Genomic DNA, 11,848 nt, shown 5'->3' with positions numbered 1-11,848 from the left:
CCCAAAAATAGTTCTTTTGAATTGCAAATGTCACGGAAGATGAACCTTTATCAGTTGAGAAACTTAATCTTTGCAGTGCTTTTTTTCCTCGTCTCGAGACAAAGAACAACAGCGTGAGCTCAGTTACGTTTACCTCTAAGCACAGTGCGGATTGATGAAAATGTCCATGCATTATACCAAGTACAATGGACGTTATAGATGTGGCCAGTTGGGTATCAAAGCATGGCGAATACCACATGTACAGCACAATATGTTACCCTAGTAGTACCCCAATAACACACTGTAACCTGCAAATGGGCCTCAGTGGATCACCTGCCAAGGTTTCTGGAAGTTGCTTATGATCTTGATCTATGATATGCGCTTAATATCCATGCAGCAGTGATCCCAATCATAAAAGTGAAACAGGCAAGCCCAACAGGTATAACTTATTTTCACTCTTTTGGTAGCGCAGTCTGAGGGCAACCTGTACTCTTCTGGAGAGGTGTGAGCTGATACAGTTGCAACACAAAAAACAATAGTACTATGTTCCCAAAATACCTTAGTTCTTGTCTTTCGGATCTCAACAGAGCCAGGCTATTCAGCATCAGACCAGAAGCATGGGTGCCTTTGCACTGGGCTGGGGTCAAGTCGTAGAGCAGCAGCGATGGGCCCCAATGATGCAGTTCTGTTTGGCAGTGGTGCTGATTTGCTGGTAGAAAACGCTGGGAACAGTAGGCCGTGCCAAGTGGATGGCACTGGAAGACTCAGTGACCTCTGGGCCCGGACAAGGGAATACTTGCCTTTGGCGCTGTGCAGGCCTGGCTGACACAAAACGGCATATGGTTACGGCAAAGATGTCAAAGCTTCAGTATTGTCATTGAGCAGAACTCTGAGATTCAGGGGTGGTGGAGCGTTGAGGTCGAGGATGATTATGATGGTGTCAATGGGGCCTGCGCTGAGCAGCTCTGCTCAGGAGGGCCATGGGCCCGTGTAAGGCCGACAGGCCAGTGGGCAGACTGCAACAGGCCTGCTCGAGCCATCCTGCTATTTATACAAATCTCGGGCCGAGCAGGGCCTGATGGGAGAAAGGAACTGCGCTACAATCTGCTCTTCTGCTGGGCTCTGCCTGCTGGATCTTCCCCCTACATGTGGGACAGGCAGCTCTGCAGATGCTCAGAGCTCCTGGGGGGGTGTGGGGTTGGGAGTGGGTCAGGGCCTGCCTTCTCACCCTCGCTTAGCGGGGCTTCCCAGAACTGACCCAACCCCTGCCCTCTTGCATGCAACTCAAACTTAGCTGGCAGGGGAGAATCTGATCTCAAGGGCAGATCTCCCAGGGTGAGGCTTACCCATTGCACATCGGATTTGCTGACCCCTGCTATGTTCCCAAATGCGGGATACACAACTGCATTATTTAGTGGGGGACTGCGTTCGCGCTCTCCCCCTGATTTATTGGTGAAAGAAAAGGTAAAGTTTGCACTAGGCCTGCTAGGTTGCATACTTTAAGATTGTGCTCACATTGCATTTCTTCAATTAGGTTCACCTTTGGGTGATCGCTTTTCCACATTTTATCTGTTGAATTGAATTATGCTTCTTTCATCACCACAGAAGTAATGTTTATTACAGAGATAAGCTGCCATATGTATTGGGCACGCTGCACATGCTAGGGCAGCATCAATCATGCTTTGTACAGGACAATGCTGGCCTAAATTGGGAACAGCCAGCATAGACATGTTGCTAGAGGGGCATATTTTGGGTACAACCAGCATGACAATGTGTTACATCAGTGACAGTGCTGTCTTACACTGTGGACACATTGATCATTAAAATGTGTTGTGTTGTAAAATGTTCTTTTCTGCTGTTGGTGACATGGAATTTTCATGTTCCCCTTTAGAACTGATTGTAAACTTATGGCTTTTTGGTCATCTTTTCTGCTTTAAAATGCACCATTTCAACCCCATATTTGAAAAACAATTCTTGTGGGTGGGAACCCCCCAAACCCTCTAGAACCTTGTAGCTCCCTCGCTACGCTCGATGGCCCCCCTATTTCAGAAAAATATTAACACATAGACACTGAAAGAAATCACAAGCAACTAACCTTTGATCACTGCCCATGACACTAAAAGCTATATTTGGGACTGCATGGCTATCACTGCCTGTGATGCTGTTGTGTCAAAGGTCACACAATATCGCTTTTTAATATACTGCTTTGGGTGAGGTTGTTGACTTTTGGCTCGCCGGCCCACTGGGTGACAAAAAGTTAATGCTTCGGCCCCACATTCAAAAAGGATGGACAAGCCTGGCATAGACCCTCTGGTCGCCAGTCACTGCCACTGTATTCTTGTTTAGACCTTTCTGGTTGCCAGTCATTGTCATTGTAGCCTTGTTTAGACCTTTCTGGTTGCCAGTCACTGCTATTGCTGTATTGCATAGACCTTCTGGTTGCCAGTCACTGCCATTGTTGTATTGTACAGACCTTTCTGGTCGCCAGTCACTGCTATTGCTGTATTGCATAGACCCTCTGGTCGCCAGTCACTGCCACCGTAGCCTTGTTTAGACCTTTCTGGTCACCAGTCATTGCCATTGTAGCCTTGTTCAGACCTTTCTGGTCGCCAGTCACTGCTATTGCTGTATTGCATAGACCTTCTGGTTGCCAGTCACTGCCATTGTTGTATTGTACAGACCTTTCTGGTCGCCAGTCACTGCTATTGCTGTATTGCATAGACCCTCTGGTCGCCAGTCACTGCCACTGTAGCCTTGTTTAGACCTTTCTGGTCACCCGTCATTGCCATTGTAGCCTTGTTCAGACCTTTCTGGTCGCTAGTCACTGCTATTGCTGTATTGCAGAGACACTCTGGTTGCCATTCATTGCCATTGTAGCTTTGTCTAGAACCTTACTGGTCGCCAGTCAGTTTTTTCCTCACCATGTAGCCTCTCACTCTCTCAACCACTCAACAGCTCACTTTTCTCATAACCCTCTCTGGTCACTTTTCTTTCTCACTTTTACTCTGGGCCACCTTCACACCCTGCGGCAAGCTCCCCCCCATGCTGACCTCCAACATAGCAGACACTCCTCCTACACACTATCTGCACTCCATCCCAGCTAATCATACAGGTACCACTTTCCCTACACCCCTATACATCCCTCCTGCCCATCCTAACTCCAGAATCACCAGATTAAGATCGTGCACAGTCCCTGCCCCCATTCATAGCCTACCCAATACCACGGCAAGCAGAAACCTCAGACTAGGCTCACATACTCCTCACCACAAGCGCACCCCTATACACCAAAAACACCTCCCACCCGCAGTCCCCCAGACCTCCCCCATCGCCCACTCCGTTGCCTCCCCTCTCTACTCTCCTCAAATCAGCAATAACCCAGCACTTGCTCTTAAATGTGCCCTCATAAACGCTTGCCCGCTCACTGCCCACGCACTAGAAATCAATGACCTCGTCTCCACGCACAACCTAGATATACTAGCCATCAGTGAAACATGGCTCCATGAAGCCTCAGGTCCTGCTATATCACTAGCTCTCCCTCCTGGATACTCCAATCTCCGATCAAACAGGCTACTCTCCAAAAGAGGGGGTGTAGCCATCATCACCAAAGATACCATATCCATCAGACAATGCCACCACCCCTGGAAAGGGAACACAGACTTCCTATCAGCCAAACTTACCATATCACCTAACTGCACCATCAATATTCACCTCTTATACAGGCCCCCAGGATCAGCACCTGACTTCCAAGGACACCTCCTTCATCTACTTATTAATAACCTTAAAATCTCTACCAAATCTATTCTGCTTGGCGACCTCAACCTAGGCTTGGGTTACCCCAAAGACAAAGCAGCTGCCACCCTAGCTAAGGAACTAAAAGATCTTGGCTACACACAAAAAGTAAACAACCCTACACATTGCAAAGGCTGCACCCTTGACTGGGAGGCAGACCACAACTGCTCAATCTCTGACATCTTTAACATGGCATTCCCCTGGACTGACCACAACTGCATATACTTGTCCATCCCAACCACACACATCACTAAAATTCTCACCTATGCTTCCTCAGCCCAAGTCAGAAGCTCAAAAAACTAACCAAGGACAGTCTCAGACCCTTCCTTGATATCGCTGAACTCAAGCCCCCTTTTTCCAGCGACCCCAACATTCTCGCCAACATATATAAAAACACCCTCACCAAGGCTGTTAACGCCCTAGCCCCAACTGAGAATAAAAAAGAGAAATAATCTATGCACACCAACTCCTGGTTTACCAACGAATTACTAGCCTTACGCTCCAGAAAACGTACCGCCCTTACTAAATGGCAATCCAACCCCGACTTCACCAAAACAGAATTAAAAAATATATCCTCCCAATATAATCACGCCATATTCTTAGCCAAATCCAAGTCATTTAGCACACGGATCTCCAAGGCCAACTCACAACCCAAAGAACTGTTCACCATCTTCCTAGACCTCATTACCCCATCCACAAGCCCTGAAGAGATCGTTAAAGACAAAGCCTGGTGCTCCAGCATTCAGACCGCCCTACTTAGCAAAATTGAACTGCTCCAGCAAAAAATCCATTTGCAATTTATGGCACTACCCAAGCCCAACCTACCTGTGAAGCATACTCCCTCCCCCCATTTTCAGACAGAAACTCCCTTCTCCTTCCATGACATCACCAAAAAGGAATTCTGCAATCTACTTTCCCACCTTAAGCCCTCCACTTGCAAAGGTGACATCTGTCCCCCGGCCATTATCAAGGACTGCGCCGAACCTCTAGCTCCTCTTTTAACGGCATTCATTAATGCATCATTCTCAACAGGCATTGTCCCTTCCAGCCTCAAAGTAGCTTGGGTACGCCCACTCCTTAAAAAAAACACCCTAGACCCCTCCTCCCCCACCAACTACAGACTCATTACCACTGTCCCTTTCCTCCTCAAAATCTTGGACAAAGCAGCCCACAAACAGATCCAGCACTTCCTAGAAACCAACACCATTCTGGGCAAGAGGCAATCTGGCTTCCGCAAAGGCCATGTCACGGAAACAGCCCTCTTAGACCTTAAAATCCAATTTACCGGAGAGGCCACCAGGGGGCGCACAGGCAATGGCTGCCTGATCGCATCGCTCCCGCCGGATCCGGTCTGCCAGAGGGAATTGAGCCCCCCCCTGAGACCCCCCCGGGGCCCCACCCGCATTTTTTGGCCGATTGACCCCCCCGGGCACCCCCGCAGCGAAAGAACGGAGTCTGTGGACCCCGGGAAGCCCGAGATCGAGACCCGCGGGAGCCGCGGGAAAGCAAGATACGCGGCCTGCCCCGCCGCAGAACCAGCAAAGCAGTGCAGCCTTCCGGCGTTTCCCCCAGACGACACGCAGCAGAGGCGGGCGGAGCGCAAGCCAGAGACCAGCGCCGGAGGCGGGGAGCGGAGACTGGACGACGTGGTCCCAGAGCAAACCCCCGTCGGGGTTCGCCGGAGCCTCTCCTGCGCCTTCGGGCCCGGCCACTGCAGAGGACGGGCCCCTCCTCCCCCGCCGAAGCTGAAGATCCACGGGCGGCGGGAGCGGGCCCCCATGGGGAGGCAGCGGATTCGTGCCGGGGATCGGAGGTGAGGGGGCGCGCTCGAGCGCCGGCCCCCCCCTCCTGCCACCAGCAGCTACCCGGGTGAGTGGCCCCCGCCGAGGGACGGTGGGGCGAGTGCCCGCCTGGAAGGATCCCCCCCCCACTGTGGGGATCAATCCTAAGTGCAAGGGAGACAGGGGGACAGGAGCAGCAACCCCCCCCGCCGAGGGTCCCAGGGGGGAAGGAAGAGGGGGGGAAAGGGGAAAAAAAAAAAAAAAAAAAAAAAGAGAAAGGACGGGCCCCGGCCGGCCACAGTGACCCCGAGATAGGGTGTGAGGCCCCCGCCGGGCGACGGTGGGGCGTGTGCCCGCCCTCAGTGAGGTGAAGCTTGCTCCCCCTTCCCACGGAAGCGCCTGCGGCCCGTGCCGGGGAGGCCTCCCCCCCCCCCCCGAAGGGGGCGCAAAAGGCGGACCCCCCGCCCTTGGGACATACACCGGATGAGCTGGAGAGAGACTTTGCAGGGGTTCCGCTTTCAAGAAGCCAAGAGGGGCAACAACGGTTTGGGCCCCAAAAGAACCATGGCCCAGTCGGAGGATGCGGCTCCCCCCCCGTCAGCTATGGAGAGGGGCTTCGCCTCGATCCTACAAGAAATCAGGGACATGCGCTCTGACATAGCCCAAAAACTCGAGAAAATGGACCAGAGGGTGGAAAAGGTCGAAGATAGATTACTCCAGGTTGAGACCAACCAATCCTCATCAGTGACCCAAGACATACAATTTAAGGTGAGGCTGGAGGCCCTGGAAAAGAGAGAAGAGGAGAGAGCCCGACAGATGGACGATTTTGAGAATAGGGAGAGAAGGAATAACCTCAGATTCTTCGGGGTGCCGGAGTTGGAAGGAGAGACAGAGAGGGACGTCATCAGAGCAGTGCGGGACATCATCACCCTCCTATTCGCCGATGAGATGACCACAGAACCTATGTTCGACAGGGTGCACAGGGCGGGGGGCAGACCGGGGGGCCCCCGGTCGATACTGGTCAGGTTCCACTACTACTCGGAGAAAATTAAGGTGCTGGAGGAAGCCAGGAAGGCCAGAAATATCACCTACAACAATGCTCAGGTCTCAATATTCCAAGACCTTTCCGCCTACACGCTTGCCAAGCGGAGAATGTGTCGCCCGCTCACGCAGTTACTCAAGGAGAAGGGAGTGCGATACAGATGGGGCTACCCCTTCTCCCTGACTTTCGAATACATGGGCCAAAGAACTACCCTGGTTACTGAAGAGGACATCCGGGGTGCCCTGCTGGAATATGCAACGGACACGAGTGACCGGAGGGGCCCGTCGGGGCCGGAGAGGGCAGGACCTAGTGGACCCGGCCCGTCGGGGGAAAGGAGGAGGCGAACCGGCGCACGAAAGTTCAGGAAAATGAATACGCCATCACCAGCTAAAGACGGGGAGAGGAGAGACCCGGATGACTAGGAAAGGGATCGCTGCACACAGGTTGGGACAGCTCAGTCAGGAGCAAGTGGGTACCGATTCCTACGCCCCGACGAACAGCAAGTATACGGGATGTATTGAAGGGGTGGGGCCCTGGGGGGCCCGGGGGGCTCAGGAGGAACAGCTTCCAAAACGATCGGCCCGGCCAGGGGAGCGGGCTGGTGGTTCGGCCAAAAGCCAGATATGGCGGGACAACTTGGCTGGACGCCGGGGAGGGGGGAGGGGGTCAACGCGGGAGTTTGGGGGTTTCAGTTTGGGGGGGTCCGGGGGGCAGTTGGGGAATAGTTATAGGCCCTCCGGAAGGGGTGGGGAGGGGGGGGGTGCATAGGATCCAACCATGGGAGTATCCTAACAAAGGTGGTGTAGGTGAGCCGACACGGAGAAAGGAACCGCTAGATGACGGCTGAGGGTCTGCCAGCCCTGGGGGTGGGCACTCTCAATGTACGGGGCCTGAACACCCCCACGAAGAGGTCCCTGGTCACTAGAGAATTCAGAAGGGCCGGCCTTGATATCCTCTTCCTGCAAGAGACTCACTGGGCAAGAGGAAAGGAACCCACGATGAGGGGGGGAGGTATAGGAGAGGTGTTCTGCGCGTCCCACAGGTCCAAGAAGAGGGGGGTGGCCATCCTTCTGGGGAGAAACGTGGGCTTTGTAAAAGAGGAAATAGTGAAAGACCCGGAAGGCCGATACCTGCTGGTGCGAGGATCCCTACAGGGCTCACCGCTCACCCTGGCGGGGATTTACGGTCCCAATGAGGGCCAGGCCCAGTTTTGGGAGCGAGTGGCGGAGAAACTCAAGCTCTTTGTCCGGGGGGGGTTGGTAGTGGGAGGTGACTTCAACATGGTAATCGACCCCGACTTAGACAGAAGGCGTGTTGGGCCTCAGCTCCCCAGGCCCACGGACGTCCACATGGCCCGGTCCTTCCGGAAGGTTAACGCAGAGTTGGGCTTGGTGGACACACTCCCCTCCCCCGGAACGGGTACTCCTTCCTACACATATTATTCGTCCACCCACTCGTCCTTTTCTAGAATTGACTACATCCTGGTGGACGAGTCCCTGCACTCGTATGTCTCAGGCCACAAAGTTGACCCCGTCCCCTGGTCGGACCACGACCTGGTTCGAACCACCATAGCAAGGGGCTGGCTAAACGACCGCAGAGGGAGATGGAGATGTAATGATTCCCTGCTGAAAGATGAGGTCCGGGCCCAGGAGGTGCTAGAGGCTATTACGGAATTCTTTGAATTTAATGACAATGGCGAGGTGGGCCCACACACCCTATGGGACGCCTTCAAGGCCACAATAAGGGGTTTTCTCATCAAAATGAGCGCGCAGGCCAAAAGAGTGAGGGAAGCCCAGGAGAAAGCCCTGAGGGGGAAAATTGCCCAACTGCAACCGGTGGGGCCCCGAACGGCCCCCTTGGACCACGGTCGGCTCGAATCACTAGCCGACTATCGGCTCCAGCTGCGAGACCTCCTCTTACACAAAACGGAGCGAAGCCTCCAACTGGTCAAGCAGAAGTATTACGAAAAGGGGGACAAAGCGGATAGAATCCTAGCCTGGAAACTGAGGGAGGTCCAGAGGGAAAGAATGGTAAAGGCAGTGAGGAGTGAGGAGGGGACCATGGGCCATGACACTCCCCACATAGGAGAGGCCTTCCGGAGATATTTTGAAAAACTCTATACCTCGGAATGTGACGGGCGGGACGAGGAGATAGAGGGGTTTCTCAACTCGGTTCGGATACCGGCCCTGTCCGGGGAGATGGCCGAGGGTCTGGAGGGGCTGGTGACAGAGGAGGAGGTGGGCAACGCTATTAGCGGGATGAAGGCGGGGACCTCCCCCGGGGAAGATGGCTTCACAGTGTCCTTCTATAAACGGTACCGCTCTATTCTGGCCCCACACTTAGCAAAGGTTTTCAATGCAGTATTAGAGGGGGGGACCCTCCCGGACTCCATGATGGAGGCCATAATTGTCGTCCTTCCCAAGGAAGGTAAGGACCCCACTGATTGTTCCTCATATCGCCCTATATCTCTACTAAACATTGATGTCAAGGTCCTTGCCAAAATCATTGGGAAACGGATGGAGAAGATCCTGCCGACACTGATCCATGGAGACCAGGTGGGGTTTGTAAGGGGTAGGCAGGGCTCAGACAACATCCGTAAAACCATAAACTTGATCCACCACGCCCAGAACTCCGATCTTGACGCGAGCCTCCTCTCTCTGGACTCGGAGAAAGCGTTCGACCGGGTCGAATGGCGATATATGGAGCTCCTCCTGCAGAGAATGGGATTCGGTGCACACATCAGGGGTTGGGTAATGGCTCTTTACAGAGCCCCGAAGGCCAGGGTACAAGTGAACGGCAGGCTGTCGAGCCCCTTCTTCCTTTCACGGGGCACGAGACAGGGGTGTCCACTGTCCCCCCTGTTGTATATCCTAACAATGGAACCCTTGGCCATAGCGGTGAGGTCGCTCCCGGAGATCAGAGGGATAATGAGAGGGGAGGTGGAATTTAAGCTTTCCCTGTTCGCCGATGACATCCTGGCGTACCTGGTGGACCCCGGGGCCTCCATCCCCCCCTCCTGTCCCTGGTGAATACATTTGGGCACTTCTCGGGGCTGAAGGTTAACGCTTCCAAATCGGTCCTTCTCCCCATGCGGGTAAACGACCCAGCTCTGGACCACGTGGGAACCTTTCACGGCATCACAGTGGGCAGGGTTTCTATTCGCTACCTGGGAGCCCTCCTCACCAGAGACCTATCCCAACTATCCCCCGCTAACTATGACCCGGCCCTGGCTAGCATTACCAGGGACCTCAGGAGGTGGAGCTCCATGATCTTGTCCTGGTACGGCCGCATGACGGCAGTAAAGATGAACGTGCTGCCGCGCCTGTTGTATCTCTTTACCTCTCTCCCATCCAACATTCCCGACCACCTCATGAGGACACTACAGAATGCGGTCCGAGAGTTTATCTGGCAGGGTAGGACCCCGAGGACTGCGAGGGCGGTCTTGACCCTGCCGAGGGAGGAGGGAGGGTTCGGCTTGCCTGACTTCCAGCTCTATTTCCGAGCCGCCCAGTTGCGAGTCCTCCTGGAGCACATGAGGGAGGGGATGGGCACCTACTGGTCTTACCTGGAGGACATGGACGCTCACCCCCTCAAGGTACGCGATCTTCTCTGGGCTCCACACAAGTTTATCCCGAACAGACTGAAATCCCATCCCACCTTGGGTGTCCTTTGGGCAGTCTGGAGGGAAGGCCCCCAGACGGCGCACCTAACGACGTGGCCATCCCCAATGTCCTCTCTTTGGGGACACCCGTTCAGATTAGGTAACAGGGGTTTTTCCAAGGCACAGGCATGGTCTGACGCGGGTCTGGAGTGGGTGGGACAGCTGTTCCGGGAGGGGGAATTCCTGCCCTATGAGGACCTAAGGGACGCCATTGGGCGGGGGTCTCTTTCTGTGTTTGAGTATCTACGCTTGAAGGGAATCCTCGGCGACCAATCATGGGGAGAGAACTTAAGGAGGCAGTTGACCCCCTTTGAGAAGTTCCTTGATATGGCGACCTCTAGAAAGGGAGCCGTCTCCGGAATGTACAGGATCCTCAATACTGTGAAATTGGTAGAACGGAGGGGCTTTCGCTCATATTGGAACGATCTCGCAGGGGAGGTGATTTCGGAAGACGCTTGGGCAAGGATCTTCAAAATTGCTTTTCACGGTAATTTGTACACGGCAGATATGGAACATAACTTTAAGATTCTGCAGGGATGGCACAGGGACCCTGTGAAACTATCTAAAATGTTTACGGCGGTGTCCCCCGACTGCCCGAGGGGCTGCGGCCAGAGGGGCTCACGAGGCCACATGTGGTGGCACTGTCCGAAAGTGCAGGCATACTGGGCGGAGGTGAGGGGCTGGATGGCTGAGGTCACGGAGGAACTGCTTCCCCAGGCCCCCCTGACGGTGCTGTTGGGCCTCCCGCCAGAGACCTCGGACCTCTACAGGTACCCCAGAATGTGGGAAACGATGCTACGGGCGGGGAGAGTGGCATTGGCACAGAAATGGAAGAGCCCGGAGACCCCATCCAAGGCTGACTGGCTAAAGAAATTGAAAAACTTGTTTCTAATGGACAAACTAACGGCCATGGTGAACAACGATTCTGGGTCATTCCTTGAAAATTGGCGGGGGGTAAGGGAGGCCTGGGGATGGGATGTGCACTGAGGCCAGGGGGGGGAGCCGGGCGGGGCTCGGGGGGACTAAGCCGAAAGACTGGACCATAAAGTACCAGGGACCCCATGGGCGGAAGGGGCGCCCACGGCCCGGGGATATTCGGTCGGCCGTCGGCCATCAGAGAACACCGACGCTCACACTCACTACCAAAGTAATGGACGCAAAAGAAAAGTCCTAATCTCCCTATGTCATGGATCATGTTGGTAAAACGAGGGGTGGGGGGAGGGGGGGTTCGAAGAGGGGGGCGGTTGGGTGGGTGGGGGGGGAGTTTGCTGGGCAAGTGCACCGTGAACAACTGATGATTACAAATATTGCCTGCTTGTTATACTCTTTAAAATGCCAATAAAACCAAAGTTTTTAAAAAAAAAAAATCCAATTTACCACTATTATGGACAAAGGCAAACCAGCTCTCTTCCTTCTCTTGGACCTCTCGGCCACCTTTGACCTTGTAGATCAAAAAACTCTCACCACACACCTCACCGAGGCCGCACATTTTTCCCACAATGCCTCTTCATGGATCACCTCCTTCCTGGAAGGCAGAGCAATGAAGGTCTTCTCTGACCTAGCCAATGCAGAACCCTCCACCATCCACTGTGGAGT

At 54.0% G+C, this 11,848-nt stretch overlaps 1 non-coding gene across 1 annotated transcript; it reads left to right on the top strand.

The window, feature by feature from the left end:
• The first annotated feature begins 1,265 nt into the window (after positions 1-1,265).
• On the top strand, positions 1,266-1,422 carry LOC138581543 (U1 spliceosomal RNA). Its single transcript, XR_011304615.1, has one exon. It is a non-coding gene; the product is annotated as a U1 spliceosomal RNA (small nuclear RNA).
• Positions 1,423-11,848: the final 10,426 nt, after the last annotated feature.

Source organism: Ambystoma mexicanum, chromosome 3p (genome assembly GCF_040938575.1).
Source record: "Ambystoma mexicanum isolate Mex_15411 chromosome 3p, UKY_AmexF1_1, whole genome shotgun sequence".
NCBI lineage: Eukaryota > Metazoa > Chordata > Amphibia > Caudata > Ambystomatidae > Ambystoma > Ambystoma mexicanum.
The sequence above is the reverse complement of the archived record's forward strand: the minus strand, read 5'-3'. Positions and strand labels throughout refer to the sequence as shown.